The sequence below is a fragment of the Stigmatopora nigra genome, chromosome 7, assembly GCF_051989575.1.
Source record: "Stigmatopora nigra isolate UIUO_SnigA chromosome 7, RoL_Snig_1.1, whole genome shotgun sequence".
Lineage (NCBI taxonomy): Eukaryota > Metazoa > Chordata > Actinopteri > Syngnathiformes > Syngnathidae > Stigmatopora > Stigmatopora nigra.
The window spans coordinates 13,517,430-13,538,637 of NC_135514.1; the positions used below are offsets into that span (position 1 = coordinate 13,517,430).

Here is a 21,208-nt window from a genome sequence, read left to right on the forward strand (position 1 = left end):
GTACTCCACCAGACCATTCAATGTTAAAAACGTATCACAACCACACCGGCAATACTCTGATGAAGGTGGACCTAACATAAAACACCCAAAAAATATCAGGTAGGACCATTTTCATTGTCTGTAAAGAATGTTTTTTTTCATGTATTGTGTATAATAATAGTACAACTATACCAACATCTACCACAACAATTCCTAAAACTGAGCATCCCAAAAGTATAAGACCCTAACTTTTTAGTCATATAGTATTTAGGCATATGTTTTTGTATCGTTTTGTGCTAGTTTTTTTGTTTATTTGGTTTTTTTGTACTTTGTACTGCATACTTTATTCTGTACCTTAACTCAATTGTAAGTAAGTAGATACATTCCCCAAGTAGTTAAAACTCGGGAATTCCCAAAGTGATTCTACAGTCAAAAAGTTGAAGTACTTCAAAAACCCCAAATACTTTATAGCAGATCTAACAACATAGACAGATACTTTCCAGTATGTATACAATCACCTTCTTCAAAATGAGCCTTAATTCAACATCGGCGAGTCCAGAAAAAGCGGGCCAACCAGTAAACACATTTTTTTTACCGCCTCATTAATCGCTGATTGGCGTCGTAAAGTGGAAAAAAAATGGATAAAAAAATCAAACGTCCTACTTGCGCAGGTGCTAGCTTGACGAATAACTGCTTTTAATTAGCCTTATTCAATCATTCCACTTCTTCTCGATACCTACACCGCTTCGGTGTCGTATCGCATGGCGCTCTCCCCAAAAAAAATAATAAACGCCATCAGAGGAGGCGTTCTACCTGTTCGCCGTCGTCGTTTCACCTCGCCAATTTCGTCAAAAGGGAAGTAGAAAAGGCGCCACTTGAACGGTTGCCGTCGTCTTGGTGGCTTTTCAAAGGGAAACATCTGGGAGATGATACGGGAAGGGGAATGTGGGCGTCTTTGCACCTGCTTGGAGGCATCACAATGGCGTATTATTAAGGGACGCCATTTTGCTTTGATGGTGATCGTTTCATGTGGGGTTGTCAAAGTCGGTTTTTGGTGCTAGGGTGATTTTAATAGGTTAGTTTGGCCTGAGTTTGGCATGAGTGGATGGACAGCTTTTTTGAGGGTGGTTGGTAGTCTTTTATTGACATTAAGTTTTGTTAGAAACATTTTTGGGGCGTTTTTTGGCAAATTTGCGTTTGTATTTTTGATTATTTTAAGGATGGTTATTTATTCGAATATTTATTTATATTGAAAAGCTTTTTTTTTGTTGAAAAGGTAAATTTTTGTTCAAATTATTTTTTGGGGCGTTTTCATGGCGAATTTGCTTTTGTATTTTTGGTTATTATTTGAAGAATTATTTATTCGAATTTTTATTTAAAATATTTTTGTTAAAAAGGGGAGGGAAAAAGTTACATTTTTGTTCAAATTATTTTTTTGGGGCGTTGTCATGGTAAATTTGCATTTGTATTTTTTAATTGTTATTTTAAGAGTTGTTATTTATTTGAATTTATATTTAGAATAAAATGATTTTTTGTTAAAAGGAGAAGGAAAAAAGTTAATTTTTTGTTCAAATTATTTTTTGGGATGTTTTTAATGGTAAATTTGCTTTTGTGTTTTTGTATTATTATTTTAAGAGTTGTTATTAATGCGAATAGTTATTTAAAAAAACATTTTTTTTTGTTAAAAGGGGAAAGAAAAAAGTTAAGATTTGGTTCAAATTATTTTTTGGGGCGTTTTCATGGCAAATTTGCCTTTGTATTTTTGATTATTATTTTAAGAGTTGTTATTTATGCAAACATTTATAAAAGTAAAAGGGGGAAGGGAATATTTAAAAATATTCCAAAATATTAAGTGATCCAATGAGTGGGGGGGGGGGGGTTAATATTCTGTTTTTTTGATATAAAATTATTTATATTGGAACTTTTTTCTTTTAATTTTGAATACTTCGTAAGCAGAACAGTACTTTATATGTAAATCCCGTGAATACTTCCACGGTCCTCATAAGACGACCAATCCTTATGTCTATTTTGATTTACAATATACAAAAATGGCAACAATCGTCTTTAAACTGAAGTACGGGTATCGAACCATGACCCATAAATTGCGTGACGAACCATACCAACCCGCCAGATACGTTTTTATGGATAAAATAGACCTCCACAGTGTGAAAATAAAGCTTTGGATTCCCCCCGGGGAGCTCGTACTCGGATTGGAGTGGATTGACACAAAACAAACGAGGTGATTTCCTATGGTGGGGAAAGGGGGGTGCTGGAGGGGGGCTGGGGGGGGGGCGCTCACCGACAAGTGGGGGTCCCCTGGGAGCGCAAATAGAGACGTTAGCACTCTAAAGAGAAGCAGGCGCCGCTTTCATGTTCTCGCTGGAATGGAGAGATTTTTCTTGCGCTCTGTCATCAGTCGTGACGATACAGAAAATAAGAGTCATGTTTTTATGGTTTTTTTTTTCAAAACCAAAACTAGGAAAGTATCAAGGTAGATCGTTGCGTTTCTGTTGTTTTTAAATATCGGGCTATTTCGGTTCTATTGTTTTTTTGGATTGTTGTGCAAATGGGAATTAGGAGGACTAAGACATTTTTGGTTGAAAATGTTTCATAAGTGATGCTACACAGCACATGTTGTTTTGAAAATGAGCCTTATTGTTGTTTTTTAGTGAAATGACTTTGAAATTAATTGGTTCCAGAAGTTTTTTCGTAAGTAGAGAAGTACTTTGTATGTAAATTCCGTGATTTGTTTCACGGTTCTCAAAAAACGACCAAGTCAACCCTTTAAAAACTCGACTCATTGTTGTTTTTTAGTAAAATAACTTTTTTTATGAAGGGCAAAAATACTTTCGGGCCTCTACTTATGAAATAATTGATTTTTAAAGTTTTTTCGTAAGTAGAACAGTACTTTATATGTAAATTCCATGATTCATTCACAGTCCTCCAAAAAACGACCAACTCAGACCTTTAAAAACTCGACTCATTGTTGTTTTTTAGTAAAATAACTTTCTTTTAAAATGGGCAAAATACAGTTATGCCTCTACTTACAAAATTTAATGATTCCAGAACTTTTTTCGTAAGTAGAGCAGTACTTTATATGTAAATTCTGTGATTCATTCCACAGTCCTCCAAAAAACAACCAACTCAACCCTTTAAAAATGATCAATGTCCCAATTTTGTATCAAAGATGCAAAAAAACAAACAAAAATTTAAGAGAATATTGACTAATTTAATTAAAAATGAGTAACAATCATGCAAAAACTCATTTTATTCTAAACCATGCCGCAATAACGTCACTCCCATACTACTCGAACCATTCACATCGGAGTACCCGTAAAAAACCCATGCATACACATGCAAACTCCCCACAAGAAGGTCGCAACCCACTTGGAATTGAACCCTCGAACTCAGAACTGCAGGCCAAACACTTTACACGGTTTAAAAACAACATTCCACGTGTTAAATTACCACGCCAATCCAAAATATTTACATTTAAATCTGTGTTTTTAAGCCTAACATCGACTTTGAAAGAAGGTTATTAACCTGGCTTTGGTTAACTAGTTAGTTAGCTAGTTAAAAATGGCGGTTTGGTCTTTTGTGGATGGGCGGGGTGGTCTATTAGTTGAGTAATTGCGGGGCGATTAGCAGACACGGCGCTTGGCAGGCCCGTCGCCCCGGACGGCAACTGGAAGGCGAAGCGCCTCCTGGAGGATCCTGATACAATAGAGCGAAGCTGGCCGGCCCGCACGCTTCCTGCTCGCGGGTCGCCGCCTCCATCAATCGTCCCTCCCACGCCTGCCTGGACCGCCACCAGCTGGCTGCGTTACGGCTTCCTTCTTCTTCTTGGTCCTCCTCCGCGTTTTGTGCTACCTTTTTATCTGTTCAGCTAGTCCAGGCCCAGGATTTTCATGCTATGGCTTTCCGGGATTCAAACCCGAACGTCGTTGCCGCTGTCATCGGTACATTTTTTTTAGGCAGGTTGGATCCCAGTGGAAATAGTTTGGAGGGTTTATTATTGTTAATAGCAGGTATTGTGTTAGGATAATGAAATAAGATAGAAAAAAAATGACTTTTAGGGGAAGCATAAATGTCCTAAAATTCAGAGGTCATTAGGAAGTGACCAAGAAATGTACCAAAAATTAAAAGGTCAACAAGAAATGCAACAAAATTAGTTCAACTTGACTCTAAAATACACCAAAATTAACAAGAAGTGACCTAAAAATGTCCCAAAATCAACAAGAAGTGACCTAAAAATGTCCCAAAACCAACAAGTGACCAAAAAATGTTCCAAAATCAACAAGTGACATAAAAAGTCCCAAAATCAACAAGAAGTGACTTAAAAATGCCCCCAAATCAACAAGGAGTGACTTAAAAATCTCTCAAAATAACAAAGTGACCTAAAAAATGTCCCAAAATCAACAAGAAGTTACCCAAAAATGTCCCGAAATCTACAGGAATTTACCTAAAAAAAGTCCCCAAATCAACAAGAAGTGACCTAAAAAATGTCATAAAATCAACAAGTGACCTAAAAATGTCCCAAAATCAACAAGAAACCTAAAAATGTCCCCAAATCAACAAGAAGAAACCTAAAAATGTCCCAAAATCAACAAGAAGTGACCCAAAAAGTTTTCCAAAATTATAAGCTCACCAAGAAATACCCCAAAATCAGTCCAACCTGATTCAAAAATATCCCAAAATCAACAGTAACCTGAAAATGTCCCAAAATCAACATTAAGTAGCCCAAAAATACCCTAAAATAAACTGTCATTTACCTTCTCACTAATTGGCTGATTTTTTTTAATTTAATCCACCTCTCAGTCAAAATGGATTGGTCATCCAAAACTGTCAATGCCATGAAAGTAAAATGGCTGCCATTCATCCCAGTTTAGGCGATTTAGACCTCTATGGGTATCAATAAAAGGCTATAAATTCAAACAAAAACTGACAAAGTCATATTGGTCAATATTTCCTACTAATAAGACCAAAAATTTAAAGTTTTATATGTTTTAAAACTATCATTCTAACTTCTACATGAGATTTTTTGACTATTTCTAAGCTTTTTAAATAAAAGTTTCCAGTTAAACTGTCTATTAACGACACTAAACATCCAATCCATTCATTTTCCTCCAAATTAAGAAAAAATACAATTTCTATCGCCACCAATTGGCATCTATTCCGTAAAAAATCTGGCTACCGCACGGCCAAACAAAAAGTTTTGAACCAATACAATCCTTTAGGTCACCCAGTTAAAATTTCCCCGCTAATCATCCACATCCTAATCCACTCACTTTGCCTAATCTGACTAAATCCAAACCAAAGCCACCATGATGACACCCCATCAAACACTGTTGTTGTTTTTTTAGTTTTTTTTTCACCGCCCGCCACCGTTTTATGCATCTGACGGAGTTTTAGCGGTCGCCACGTTTCTCCGTTTGTCATTATTTGTTTTGGAGGCTCGACGGGAAAGTGGAGAGGAAACCGCAGATGGTCCTGTTGATTGTTGCTTGATCGGACGCCGCTTCTGATTGGCAGATGGCACGGGAGACGCATTCCAATAAGTCCTTTAATTTCATCCAAGGGTCCTAATTAAGTCTTATAGAGGGGGGATTTTTTTTTTGTGTACTTCAGTGTCTTGTTATACACACAAATGAATACAATTCTAAAATTCATTAAATAAATAATCCAAGAAATACTAATTCATTCAAAATTAAGGAAAAACCCAAATAGACACTGACTATAGCCCCATATAACACTCTAATTTTTTTTTATTTATTTAAATTGATTCATTTTTTTGAACTGCTTTGTCTTCACTAGGGTCGCGGGGGTGCTGGAGCTTATCCCAGATCAGTAAGGACATCATTCTTAATTCTAAATTGGGATAAATTTTCATTGTTAATACAAAAGTATCATACTTATGATTGATATACATTTATATATGTATAGCATGTTAGCCTAATAGCTTTGGGGTCATAGGTTCAAATCCCGGTTAGTCCACCTGTGTGGAGTTTGCATGTTTTCACCGGGTGGGTTTTCTTCAGGTACTCTGGTTTCTTCCGACATTTCAAAAACATGCATATTAGGCTTATTGGACACTCTAAATCAAGGGTGTCAAAGTGGCGGCCCAGGGGCTAAATCTGGTCCGTCGCATCATTTTGTGTGGCCCGGGAAAGTAAATTATGAGTCCTGAATTTCTGTTTTAGGATCAAATTAAAATAGAGTATAGATGTATATTACATTTACAGATTTTACCACTTTTAAATCAATAATTGTCATTTTTTAGTCTATTTTTTCTGTGTTTTTAGTTCAAAAATCATTTTGTACAATTAAAAATATATTTAAAAAAAATCTAAAATAAATATTGTTTTTGATCTATAAAAAACTAAATATTCAGGGCTTTTAATCCAGTTCTTTTAATCAATTTATAACCCTTTTTAACCAATAATTGTTATTTTTAATCCATTTTTTTCTGTGTTTTTAGTTCAAAAATAATTTTGTAAAATCTGAAAATATATTTTAAAAAATCTAAAATAAACATTGTTTTAAATCTACAAAAAAAAAAATATTCCGGGGTTTTAATCCACTTCTTTTAATCCATTTATTAAAAAAATAAATCTAAATATTATATCTAAAATGGTCCAGCCCACATTAAAATCAAGTTGACGTTAAAGCAGCCTGTTAACCAACCCAAGTCTGACACCCTTGAGATAGGCTTCAGCACCCCCTCCTTTAACCCTAGTGAAGATAAAGCAGTTCAGAAAATAAATAAACTAATATTGAATGGATAAATGACTATGTATTCACCTGATACAAAACCCATGTAAAACTGCAAACTAGCTATTAAACCCCTAAAAATTCACCTTAATTTTCAACCCTAATCTTAAAATCCTAATCTGGATTTTTCCATTTTCGCTTCCCAAACAAAAACAAGTCCAAGAAACGGAAGGTAAAAAAAAAAAAAAAACCCGTCCATAAATTTAATATGTCCATCTGCAACGAGACGCCGTCCTGATGCAATAATCTCAAATTAAATCATGAATAATGGAAGGAAGAAAGTCATGAAGAGGGATTAATAATTCAATAGATAAATAATTTACAAAATAATCAAATACATAAATAATGACGGCCGACATAAATAAAGCAACGGTTGGAAATTTTTCCGAGCTCTGCCTGATGCGTCAAAATACACAAACAAACATAATCTAAATTAATATACGCTAGTTTTTAATACATATTTACCGAGTGAAAAATCGTTTTGCGTCAAATTCGTACGTGTTTTTTGACAACAACAACAAAAAATATGAATGTTAGATGCCTTTAACGCACGTATACAAAGCATAAAATGAAATAATATGACATATGACAGATTATGTAGATGTGAAATGTCTCATTTAGGATTATATGTAGTCCATTTATCATGTATACTATATAAATGTGTATTGTACAGTCATTTTAATAGAATTGTGGTATAAGTAATGAGGTGATAATACAAAACATGGAGGAAAAATTATATGTTTTGTGAATACATTCATTTGAAAAAAAAATTAATAAAAATTGAGTGTTTAGCCAATAGCTTTCGAAAGCAGAGGTGGGCAAACTACGGCCCGCGGGCCATATCCGGCCCTCTAGGCCTTTTAATCGGGCCCGCTGACGTTGTCCAATTTTTTTTCCAAGATGGCGCCGTCACGCGGAAGCCAGTGGTAGTAGTTGTGTCCACTCTTATTAGTTTTTGGTGTTTTACAGCCCCTCTATCTTTTTTTGAATGACATTTTAATATTTCTTAATACATTCCTTTACTTACTTGACTTTGTACTTTATACTTTTTACTTTACTTTATCTTTTTACTTTACTTTGTGCTTTCTACTTTTTACTTTGTGCTTTCTACTTTTTACTTTACTTTCTACTTTTTACTTTACTTTCTACTTTTTACCTTACTTTCTACTTTTTACTTTACTTTCTACTTTTTACTTTACTTTCTACTTTTTACTTTACTTTCTACTTTTTACTTTACTTTCTACTTTTTACTTTACTTTCTACTTTTTACTTTACTTTCTACTTTTTACTTCACGTTGTACTTTATACTTTTCTTTGTACTTTATACTTTTTACTTTACTTTGTACTTTATACTTTTTACTTTACTTTGTACTTTATACTTTTTACTTTACTTTGTACTTTATACTTTTTACTTTACTTTGTACTTTATACATTTTACTTTACTTTGTACTTTATACTTTTTACTTTACTTTGTACTTCATACTTTTTACTTTAGTTATGAGTGATGAGTATGTTAATACTTTAGTCCAATTTTTCTGTTTATGTTTCAAATGTACTGTTAACGGATGCACTTTTTTATATGTATCCTATCTTGTGCTGACTCGGACAATCTGTCAAATTGACTTAAAAAATTCGACAGATGGGCGGGGTCAGCACAAGATAGGATACATATAAAAAAGTGCATCCGTTAACAGTACATATGAAACATAAACCGGAAAAAAAGTATTAGTAAGTAAGTATTAATATACTCATCACTCATCATTCAAGTCAAAAGTATAAAGTACAGTCAAAAGGAATGTATTAAGAAATATTAAAATTTCATTTAATAAAAAGATAGAGGGGCCGTAAAACACCAAAAACAACGAAAAGTGGACACAACTACTGCCACTCTCTTCCGCTTGACGGCGCCATCTAGGGTTAAAAAACATTTGGACAACGTTAGCGGGCCAGATTAAAAAGGCCTAGCGGCCCAGTTGTGGCCCGCAGACCGTAGTTTGCCCATGTCTGCACTATAGTAAAGTTGTACTACAAGGAAGCGTATTGCCTTCTCAAATTGAGTCTCCATGTCGCATGTCAAGTCTGCTTGTTGTCCAAGCCGTGTGATAAAAAAGCGATAAAGAGGTAACATCCAAATCTGCCATCTTAAAGCTTCTTGGGGACTCTAAATGGTGATTATAAGCGTCATGGCCGCCTTGGGAGCGTTATCTAAAACCCGCACACCTCTTCCACCCCCCGCCTCGAATTATGACAAGACAGCTAACCCCTTCAGTTTCCCGACTTGCCGCTTGGACGGACGTCCTCAAGTACTTAAGAGATGCTAACATAGCGGAATTCAAGTGTCAACGAACCCGGAGATCTTTTGAAAGAACGCGATTACCTTCGTAACGAGACATCTGCTGTAATAAATCTAAGAGATGCGAGCCATTTTTTTTGGATAGCTTTTACTCAACCCACACATTCAAGTGTGTGAAAAAACACTTTTTAAACAAAGGACGGTCCTCCCTCGCTTACCGTAACACATTTTAGAGATTATCATATGTTAGCATTTTGAGAAATGAGTAAAAACGTTATGAGTAGCCAAAACAAAAAGTATAGTAATGTAAAAAGTATAAAGTACAAAGTAAAGTAAAGAGTACAAAGTAAAGTAGAGTACAAAGTAAAGTAAAGAGTACAAAGTAAAGTAAAATGTATAAAGTACAAAGTAAAGTAAAGTATAAAGTACAAAGTAAAGTATAAAGTACAAAGTAAAGTATAAAGTACAAAGTAAAGTATAAAGTACAAAGTAAAGTATAAAGTACAAAGTAAAGTATAAAGTACAAAGTAAAGTATAAAGTACAAAGTAAAGTATAAAGTACAAAGTAAAGTATAAAGTACAAAATACCAAGTAAAGTATAAAGTACAAAGGAAAGTATTAAGTACAAAGGAAAGTATTAAGTACAAAGGAAAGTATTAAGTACAAAGTAAAGTATAAAGTACAAAGTAAAGTATAAAGTACAAATTACAAAGTAAAGTATAAAGTACATAGGGAAGTATAAAGTACAAAATAAAGTATGAAGTACAAAGTAAATAGGAAAGTATAAAGTACAAAGTAAAGTATAAAGTACAAAGTAAAGTATGAAGTACAAAGTAAAGTATGAAGTACAACGTAAAGTATGAAGTACAAAGTATAAAGTACAATGTAAAGTACAAAGTAAAAAGTAAAGTATAAAGTACAAAGTACAAAGCACAAAGTACAAAGTAAAGTATAAAGTACAAAGTAAAGTATAAAGTACAAAGTAAAGTATAAAGTACAAAGTTAAGTATATAGTACAAAGTAAAGTATAAAGTACACAGTAAATTAAAAAATATAAAGTACACAATAAAATATAAATTACAAAGTAAAGTCAATGTACAAAGTACATTCAAATGTATAAAGTACAAAGTAGAGTCAAAAGTATAAAGTACAAAGTAAAGTCAAAAGTATAAAGTATAATCTTGGAAAATAACAAAATTATTTGGACAACGTCGGCAGGCCGGATTAAAAATTCTAACGGTCCGTATGTGGCCCACGGGCCATAGTTTGCCCTAGTTTCCCCATAAAATAGGTCAGTTTAACCCGTTTTGCCATATACCGGGTCACAAAAATCGCTTGGTCTTTAACTCGAGATAAGTCAAGATTGGAAGTGGCAATAAGTGTCAAACCACATTTTCCCAGCCTTAAAGCGACACGCGCACGTGGACAGAAATGACGAGGTCTTTTTGTCAAGCCATCAAAGTCGTCGTCATTGGCTGCCTTCCGCCGAGACAAAAAATGAATCATCATTAATAGATGCGCAGTAGCTATCAGTCTAAATATTTAGTCACCTCTCACAGATGACTTCTTCATTTTAAATGGCTTAAAAATACTTTATGTGTCCACTTGGGGCTGTTTTTAAATATTTCATTCCTACCGTGAATAATGAATTAATGACTCATGCACAATGTGTTTTTTCATTTAGGTGTCCACATCTTGACTTTAAGAGATGACATTTACATTTTTTTTGCCAAAAAATGGTACAATATTTATTTTGAAGGTTGATTTTAAGGCAGAAAAATACACTTTAACCTTAAATTTAAATGAAAGAAATATACCGTATTTTCATGACTATAAGGCGCACTTAAAAGTCTTAAATTTTCTCCAAAATAGACAGTGCGCCTTATAATCCAGTGCGCCTTATATATGGAAAAAAACAGAAAACCAAAAACGAAAAACCACCACTGTCGGATATTAAAAAAACACAAATGCCTGAACTGAATACTCAATACTGTTAAATATGCAGATCAGCCATCTTAGTTTACAAAATTTTCCATCATATAGCTCCTCCCCCACTGCAAGATTTCATACAAAAAATCCAAAAGATCAACAATGGCTGGCTCTAGAGGTGACTGTAAAGTAGTGAGTACTTCATACCTGGAAGTCAATAGCAATTACCGTATTTTCACCACTGAGGCGCACTTAAGTCTTCAATTTTCTCCAAAATAGACAGTGCGCCTTACAATACAGCGCGCCTTATATATGGAAAAAATGTCATTCATTGAGGGTGCACCTTATAATGCGGTGCGCCTTATTGTCGTGAAAACTTTTTCCAACATGGCAACATTTTTCAGTTTTTTGTTTTAGTTTTTTGGAGCATCATGTACTCAGGATCTGTTTTGGTTCTATAGCAGGTTTTGAGGATGTTTGTCTGGTGGCAGATTGCTAAAATGTCTTAATCGGAACCCCATCTTGGTTTTGTTAGTCACATTTTGAGTGCCGACTGTTAAGGTCAGTCTGGTTCTTGGTCTTTTTCTGACTGTAAGATTGCTGAACTTGTTTCAGTCTTGGTCTTGGTTTGGTCTCAGTATTAGATTCTTGGTCCTAGCCATAGTACTTTTGTCGTGATTTGGTCTCAGATTGCAAGATTTCATACAAAAAAAATTCAAAACATCAACAATGGCTGGCTCTAGAGGTGACTGTGAAGTAGTGAGTGCTTCATACCTGGAAGTCAATAGCAATTACCGTATTTTCACCACTATAAGGCGCACTTAAGCCTTAAATTTTCTCCAAAATAGATAGTGCGCCCTATAATGCAGTGCGCCTTATAATACAGTGCGTCTTATAATACAGTGCGCCTTATAATACAGTGCGCCCTATAATGCAGTGCGCCTTATAATACAGTGCACCCTATAATACAGTGCGCCTTATAAAACAGTGCGCCTTATAATACAGTGCACCCTATAATGCAGTGCGCCTTATAATACAGTGCACCCTATAATACAGTGCGCCTTATAAAACAGTGCGCCTTATAATACAGTGCGCCTTATAATACAGTGCGCCTTATAATACAGTGCGCCTTATAATACAGTGCGCCTTATAATACAGTGCGCCTTATAATACAGTGCACCTTATAATACAGTGGGCCTTATAATACAGTGCGCCTTATATACGGAAAAAATATCATTCATTGAGGGTGTGCCTTATAATGCGGTGCGCCTTATAGTCCTGAAAATACGGTAATGTAATGTGATATGTAGTTTTGGTGGATGCGAATATTCATGTTAAAAAATATATGATAAGATGAAATGTTGGAAATATTCCCTTAGATGCATATTGTATTTTTTTGTTGGTGTTTTTAATATTGCGTATTGGCATGGGTGCGCCACTAAAGCATGGCAGCAAATTGCTTAAACGAGCACAGACTGACACATTAAGAAGCCATTAGGAATTCCTTTTAAACTCATTAAAAAAGACGGAAAAAGTTTGATGTAAATGCTTAAAATCAGCAGGAAGCAATGTTTTTTTCAACTGGCATATAAAAGAAGACATTAAACCTAAACGTACGTTTAAAAACATTATGGCGAAACTGTTAAAAACCAAAAAATATTGAATTGATGTCAATTTAATTGCTTGTTATCAGTCACTTTCGGTAAACAACAGCCTGCCATTTTGTTTTGTTTTTAATCTTCTTCATATACAATATATTGCATATTCATATTCCCAGTTCATTTCTAATGGAATATCCAACAACATGTTATTTTTTATTCATATATATAAACACATTCACAAGATACTTTACATATTTTCCATAAGAATCTTCAAAAAAAATCCTCTGCCCCCGAATAGTTTTTTAATTGATTGCGTTCAGCCATATTTATATATATATATATATATATATATATATATATATATATATATATATATATATATATATATATATATATATATATATATATATAGATAGATAGATAGATAGATAGATAGATAGATAGATAGATAGATAGATAGATAGATAGATAGATAGATAGATAGATAGATAGATAGATAGATAGATAGATAGATAGATAGATAGATAGATAGATAGATAGATAGATAGATAGATAGATAGATAGATAGATAGATAGATAGATAGATAGATAGATAGATAGATAGATAGATAGATAGATAGATAGATAGATAGATAGATAGATATATGTATATGTATATGTATCGATGTGTATATGCATATATATGTGTATATGTATATATATGTGTATATATGTATGTGTATATGTATCCATGGGTGTCAATGGCAGTGAATGGGTTAATGGTTAAAATAAAACCACATAGTAGTACATGGATACTTAAAAAAATACAGCAGAACTTGACCCAGTGGTGCGATGGTTAGCACTTCTGCCTCGCAGTTCTGAGACCGAGGTTCAACCCTGCAATGCGTTCTGACCTTCATTTGTGTAGCTTGCACTTCGGATTTCTCCGGGTACTCCGGTTCCCTCCCACATCTAAAAATAACCCTGTATGCTAGGCTAGCAGGCCCAGAAAATTGCCCTTTTCTATAACTGATTGGTTGTTTATCTCTTCTGTGATTGGCTGGCCACCAATTCAAGGTGTTTGTGTATTTGTCCCTGCTGACCATAGTTCGCATAGGCTGTGATCCATGTGAGGATAAGCGTATGGAAAAAATTGTCAGTAGGCCGCTTGTATTCCGGGCCTTCCGTCGTCTTGTTTTTTCGCGAGCGTAGAAAGAACGACGACGACGGCAGCTGTCGGCAGGTGCGTCGGTTTATCACCACGCCAGAAATAATCCAAAGTGACAAGTGGCAGCGGCACAAATGATTTATTAGTCTTTTTACTCGGCTTCTTAACATCCTCGGGGCGGAAATCAATTATTCAGCCGCGACGTGTCTTCAAATCATTAATTCCGCCGCGCACCCCGACAAGAGCGGCGCTAGCTCCGGACCAGCGACTTCCACGACACCGGGTTACGGTGGGCTTGGCCGACGTGAGGGGGGGTTTCGGGGGGGGGGGGGGGGCGTTAAGGGCAATTAGGCTTGTCACAATCATAACGTTCAGTAGAAACAGATATCTTTGTCATTTTTGACAGTGATAGTTGTCACTAGTAGTATTTTAAGGGGTCTTTATCCCCCCCCCTAAATATATTTTTTTTTTATTATTATTTATTTAATTATTTTTATTATTTTTTTTACAAAACATCTAAATTTCTAGGTGGACCTTATGTGAAGTTTTTAGTACATTGATTAAGTGGGTTATGTGTTGGCCTCGCAGTTTTTGGGTCGAGGGTTTGAGTCCAGGTGGGTCATCACTGTGTAGTGTTTGTGGGTTTTCTCTGGGTGGTCCGGTTTCCTTCCACATCTTAAAAAATATGTATGCTAAGCTAGGTTAAGTTGTCCTTAGCTATGATTGGTTGTATTTTGTCTCCTTGTGTCTTGTGATTTGTTGGGATAGGCTCTAGCACCCCCTTTGTGAGGATTAGTGGTACAGAAAATGAATGTGAATCTAGGATTCTGGTTTAGAATGAATGGACAATGTAGAGTAAGGATTTTATTATTAAGGCTTTTTCTTTAAAAAACAAAAACGTGGTTATTTAATGATTAAATAAAGTAATTTTGAATGAATGAGTGAATCAACATTTCTGGTAAAAAAAAAAAAGAAAAACATCTATATAGTGAGTAAGGCTTTTTCTTTAAAAAAAACCTGGTGATTAAATGATTTAAATGTATAATTTTGAATGAATGAATGAATGAATAAATAAATATTTCTGGTAAAAAAAAGAGACCATGTATAGTAAGTAATGCATTTTCTTTAAAAACATGGTCATTAAATGATTAAAAAATATTTTTTTAATGAATGAATCAACATTTTTGGTAAAAAATTAAAAATAATAAAGAAACCATCTATAGTAAGTAAGGCTTTTTCTTTTAAAAAAACTGGTGATTAAATGATTAAAAAATAATTCTGAATGAATGAATCAACATTTCTGTCAAAAAATTAAATAAAAAAGACTAGGCTTTTTTCCCCTTTATTTTTTAAATGTATTTAAAAAATGAGGTTGACACCCCTTTTCTGTTAATAACCAATCACAACCCTTCGTCCTGTCGTCACCTAATTGTCCCTTTTCCACCCAAATAATCGTCATCAACCGATTTCTCAGCAACAAACTACCAAATTCCGCCAAAATCTAACATGACCACGCAAACCCAATTGACGACCCAAAAAATCTTCACCACTCATCTTTCTCCCTTCAACTTTTATGTCTAATTAATTTGTTTGTGTTTTGGAAAGTTACATTTTATCTGCCATAATTCCATCCCTCTCATCTTTATGAATACAAAGCATATATAATGTGCTATACCCGCCTGTTATTAATTATGGAAATAACACAACAAAAGCACATCCTAAATCCATTACGCTGGTAAGCAAGACTTGTCTCAATAAATCAGCATCTACAATCAAAATTGAAATCATTTTTTATGCATAATGTATGGCCTTGTTGCCGGCAACATCTGTTCATTATGCAGAGTAATGCATTCTTGTAGTTTTTTAAAAACTTGCGTCCTATAAAATAATCATAATGACTGCTCGGTTACGGCTGGCGGGAAGACACCACTACGTTTTTTTGTTGTTTTTTTTATACAATATGCCGTTTGATTTACACCTTCATTTACTTCGTTTTATGGTCCACGCCGTCGTAGGTTTGGCCGCCGGAAACGTATCTGCTTGTTAGCTATTTATTTATTTTTAATACGTGAAAAGTAAATGGGAAAGTAGGGGCGGGTGTTAAAGTATTTTCTAGCGTATTTGTTGGTCAAAATAATGATGAGGGAATTGAGGGTAAGGCTTATATGCGCATAAAATCGATTTGACATGCATGAAATGGTATGACGCAAGACGAGATGGTCATTTATTTCAAAATAGAGAAAAGATAGAGATAAAAAGCTATTTATTTATTTTTAATACGCGTATCGGCCGTATTTGTTGATCAAAATAATGATGAGAATCGAGGGTACGGCTTATATGCGCATAAATTTGACTTGAATTGCACGTAATGCCATGATGCAAGACAATATAGTCATTTATTTCAAAATAGAGAAAAGATACAGATAAAAAGCTATTTATTTATTTTTAATACGCGTATCGGCCATATTTGTTGATCAGAATAATGATGACTGAATTGGGGGGACGGCTTATATGTGCATAAATTCGACTTGAAATGCAAAAAAACGATATAACGCAATACAATGTAGACGATAAGGTAATTTATTTCAAAATAGAGAAAAGAACTACCGTATATGCCGTATTTGTTGATCAAAATGATGACTGAATTGAGGGGACGGCTTATATGTGCATAAATTCGACTTCAATTGCACAAAACGCCATGACTCAAGACAATAAGGATGATATGGTCATTTATTTCATAATAGAGAAAAATATTTTGAGGTAAAGTTCTAGAAAAAATTTAACGTATCTTGCATAAAATGTGAAAAAACTCACTTGTACTTGCCATTGGTCGCTCAGGGCGCCGCCATCTTACCTCGGGATGAAAAATTAGATTGCTACAGACATACTTCTTCTTTGTACTGCTCACATGTCTTCCTTTTTGAATTTGTCTATATGCAGTATCTCCAAAATACCATGTGCGAGTTTTTCTTAAGATTTCCCCTTCAAAGTAACACATTTGTACTCCCTATTTAAACCATGAATACAGATGTGAACATTGTGAATCAGGGGGCGGCTTATACGAGGGAAATTGTTAAATTCAATAATTTTGTGGCATTTTTAAGAGTACGGCTTATACACGAGGTGGCTAATATGCGAGAAAATACGGTATTTGCCTTTGCAATACTGTTTACCTGCATGGAGTTTGAACGCTCTCCCTGGGCTTGCGTGGGTTTTCCCCAGTTTCCGCCAAAAAATGCTAAGCTAGGTGGCTAACAGTCTAAATTGCCTCTAGATATGAGTGTGAATGGTTGTTTGTCTCCAAGTGCTCAATTCAGGGAGTTGTCCCCCATCTCTAGCCCAAAGTCCGCTGGGATATGCTCCAGCACCCCCGTCAATGGCACTCAAAGATGACCATCCATAACCAGTTTTGATAAATGGCAAGCAAATTCATATTTTTAGTTTTTCGTCATTTTACAGGGCACTTTTTGGTACATTTTGGAGCTTTTCCTATTGATTATTTTGGGGACTTTCCAGTTGTGGTCGGCTAATCTGATAAGCGATAAAGACGGGCAGGCGGCCGGCTATACCTGGCAGCCCACACGTCCGTCCGAGCGGATAAGACGGCGTTGGTTCCCGCGTTTGGCAACCCCGGGAAAGCCTCGCGAGGACTCTTAAAGAGCGATTAATCATTGTTTGGGCGGCAGGACGGCGCGCGTCGCACACCTCTGAAGCAATTAATCCCCGTGATCTCCGGCAGGTTTGTCTTGCAGATAAGTCGGACGACCAAATTGTTCCCAATTCATCAAGCCGTTCTCTACAAAAAAAAAACCCCAAAATTTATTGGCTTGAGCTTAATTCCAAGTTAAAAAAAACAACCAAAAAACAGAAGCTAGTTCAGTATTAAACACATGCAATAGATTATGACAAATTATTTTTAAAAATTGTAACTATAAGTAAATGGACTACAATAATTTGTCATTTTTAATTTTTTTAATTAAATTGTAGTGACATTTAAATAGCAATTAATTTCAGAAACTAGATTTTTATTTATGAAAAATATTGATATCCCATAAATAATAATAAATCATCTCTTTTAAACCTGCTCAAAGACAGATTATTATTTTTTTAATTATATTTAAACATTTAAAAAATAATATATAAATGTGGCATTTTTTAATGTGCTTTTTTTCGTTTTTTAATTAAAAAACTAAAGGGAAAAATACAATTTGTTTAAAAAAATTAAGAAAACCAATTTTGATGATTTATTATTAATTCATTAAAAATATTGACCTCCAAAATAACAAAAAATCCTCTTTTGAAACTGCTTAATGGCAGATGTTATTTTTAAAAAAATTATTTATACATTTAAATAATAATACATAAATGCGACATTTTTTTAAATTAAAAACAAAACAATGTTTTAAAAAAATCCATTTTTTTTCCTTTTTGAAGAAAAAAATGTAAATATTCTCCCATTTCTGTCTTTAATACCATTTTAATTTGATTAAAGTCAATAAAAATAATATCCTTTCATGCGCTACAAAAAACAAATGACAACTTAGCTAATCTTTTCTTAAAAAAATAAAAACAAAATAAAAAAGCACCACTCATCTTTCTCCACCTCAACTAAAAATCAACAAGCCCCTCCTCCTAATCATTTGCCCCACCCACAACCCCCATTTCACCCAAAACTATAAACCACCCTCAAAATCCAACCAAGTTTGGTCATTTTTTTCCCTTAAATAAACAAACAAACCTCCCAAATTGTACCCAATTCATCAAAACTTGTACACGTCACCCCCCACCCCGCATACGGTAAAACAGGCCATTTATTTCCCCATCGTTTACGGCGACATTTTTTTTTTCAATCAAAAAAAGCGGCAACTTTGCCACATCGGAGCCGACGTTATATTAGCTGCGTATAAGCTAAGTACCCCAGATTACGACGGGAATCTGCTTTTATTGCTCGCATCTGGCCTAGTCACAATTCATTTTCTCATTCGCCGTAGCGAATTTTGAGCGATAGCGGCATAAATCACGCCGCTAATCAGAAACATAAGTGACAAGAAGCGTCGCCGCCCAACCTGCCCTCGCCATCGCAACAAAGGAGCAACATATGGCTGGGAAATAAGAAGAAAAAAAACAAAAAAGGGCTTTTATTTGCAAGAAATATTCGAAGCTGAGAGGCAAAAGATATGTTATTCGTCCTCATTTGCATTTTTTTTGTTGGCGATGTCAATGAGGAAGATATTTGAGACTCGTTAGAGAAGGGCTTGATTCTCACCTGAAAAATTCAAGGTTAATCAAGAGGGGGAGGAGCTTAGAAGGAAACTTTGAGATAGGTGTTTGCTAAGGATGGTGATAGGTGTCCATTCACTGCCTGTCCAGAAATGTAATTCTTGTCAAATGAGTTAATGTTCATATAAAAAAATTTAAGGTAATTTTTAGAAAAGGTGGCAAAAATTTGAGAATATTTGCACTTTTTTTCTTTAAGAAAAAATTGTAAACATATTAACAAATACACATTTAAGGGAATTTTAGTGAAATATTGAGGACTGGAGAAATTTGGAGAATATTTGCATTTTTTTCTTTAAAAAAATGAAAATTCATATTTTATTGTTTTTGTACCTTTGTTTTTTAGTCAAAAAGTAAGAAATAATACAAATTGGGTAAAATAGGTGACATTTTTTTAATCAAACATGTAAATAAAAAATTAAATTGCTGTTAAGATTTAGATTTGTTTTTGTTTCAATATTTTATATGAATAAATAATAATTTGCCAACATACATACTATAAAGCAAAATATGAAAATCTATAAAAATATTATTTGTATCTTACTGGTATTTTATTACATAATTTCAAATTCACTTGGCATTTTTAATACCAAATTTACATTTAAATTTCTATTTTTATTTCATAATTTCCACTCAACAGTTCTTGTTTTTTAAAGAAAATAAAACCATCACTCACTCAATATATATATTTTTTCAATTCCCTAAAAACCCAAAAATGTATTTCCCCCATTATTAAACAAATTAAACTCAAATATCCACCAAAATACGAGTTGAGATCCTCCCTTCTTAACAAAAACACACCAAAAACAACAACATCCCCAAATTTTTGTCATTTTCAGCTTTCTCTCAAAAAAAAAACATTCCACTCAATTCCCTACAAACCCAAACATTTATTTTCCCCCATTATTAAACAAATCAAACTCAAATATCTACCAAAATAGTTGAAATACTGCCTTTTTATCAGAAAACACCTAAACAACATCCCCAATTTTTTTGTAATTTTCAGCTTTCTCTCAAAAAAAAACATTCCACTCAATTCCCTACAAACCCAAACATTTATTTTCCCCCATTATTAAACAAATCAAACTCAAATATCCACTAAAATACGAGTTGAGATCCTGCCTTCTTAACAGAAAAACATTAAAAACAACATCCCCAAATTTGAGTCATTTTCAGCTTTCCCGACAAAAAAAACATTCCACTCAATTCCCTACAAACCCAAACATTTATTTTCCCCTTTATTAAACAAATCAAACTCAAATATTCACCAAAATACGAGTTGAAATCCTCCCTTCTTAACAAAAAAACACCAAAAACAACAACAACATCCCCAATTTTTTGTCATTTTCAGCTTTCTCTCAAAAAAAAAAACATTCCACTCAATTCCCCACAAACCCAAACATTTATTTCCCCCATTATTAAACAAATCAAACTCAAATATGGACCAAAATACGATTTGAAATCATGCCTTCTTATCAGAAAGCACAAAAACAACTTACCCAAATTTTTAGTAATTTTCAGTTTTCCCGACAAAAAAAAAAACATTCCACTCAATTCCCTACAAACCCAAACATTTATTTTCCACATTATTAAACAAATCAAACGCAAATATCTACCAAAATAGTTGAAATCCTGCCTTCTTCACAAAAAAAAACACCAAAAACAACAACAACATCCCCAAATTTTTGTCATTTTCAGCTTTCTCTCAAAAAAAAAAAACATTCCACTAAATTCCCTACAAACCCAAACATTTATTTTCCCCATTATTAAACAAATCAAACTCAAATATCTACCAAAATAGTTGAAATCCTGCCTTCTTATCAGAAAAAACACCTAACAAAACACCCCAAATTTAGTCATTTTCGGCTTTCTCTCCAAAAAAAACAACCTTCCACTCCATTTTTTTTAGTTCTTCATTTTTCGTCAACTCCCTCCTAGTTATTGTTCATAAAAAATCTCCGTTTGGCCCGCCTTTTCTCACAAGTTAACTCTTCCCGGCCAAAGTTGACACCCGGCCTCTAATAAAGCGCCTTGGCATGGAATTTGCCACCAATGCGACAAGACCAATCCCGGTTATTACGAGTTCTCTACGGAAAACTCTCGCCTCTCGCTTCCAAATCATATTTGGAGAGGAAAAAGGTTGGGGGGCCGGTGGAGGGGGGTTCGAGTTGGGGGACGGGCGGGTGAATATTCTTGCCAAGAATAGTAAAA

The 21,208-nt window shown here is 34.3% G+C and overlaps 1 long non-coding RNA gene across 2 annotated transcripts in view; it reads left to right on the plus strand.

Annotated features, from left to right (window-relative positions):
• LOC144199146 (uncharacterized) overlaps nt 1-21,208 on the plus strand; it is a 63,999-nt gene continuing 42,791 nt past the window's right edge. For both annotated transcript variants that reach the window (XR_013326858.1, XR_013326857.1), the window contains exon 1: nt 1-99. This is a non-coding gene — a long non-coding RNA (uncharacterized LOC144199146). The remainder of the gene's footprint in view (nt 100-21,208) is intronic.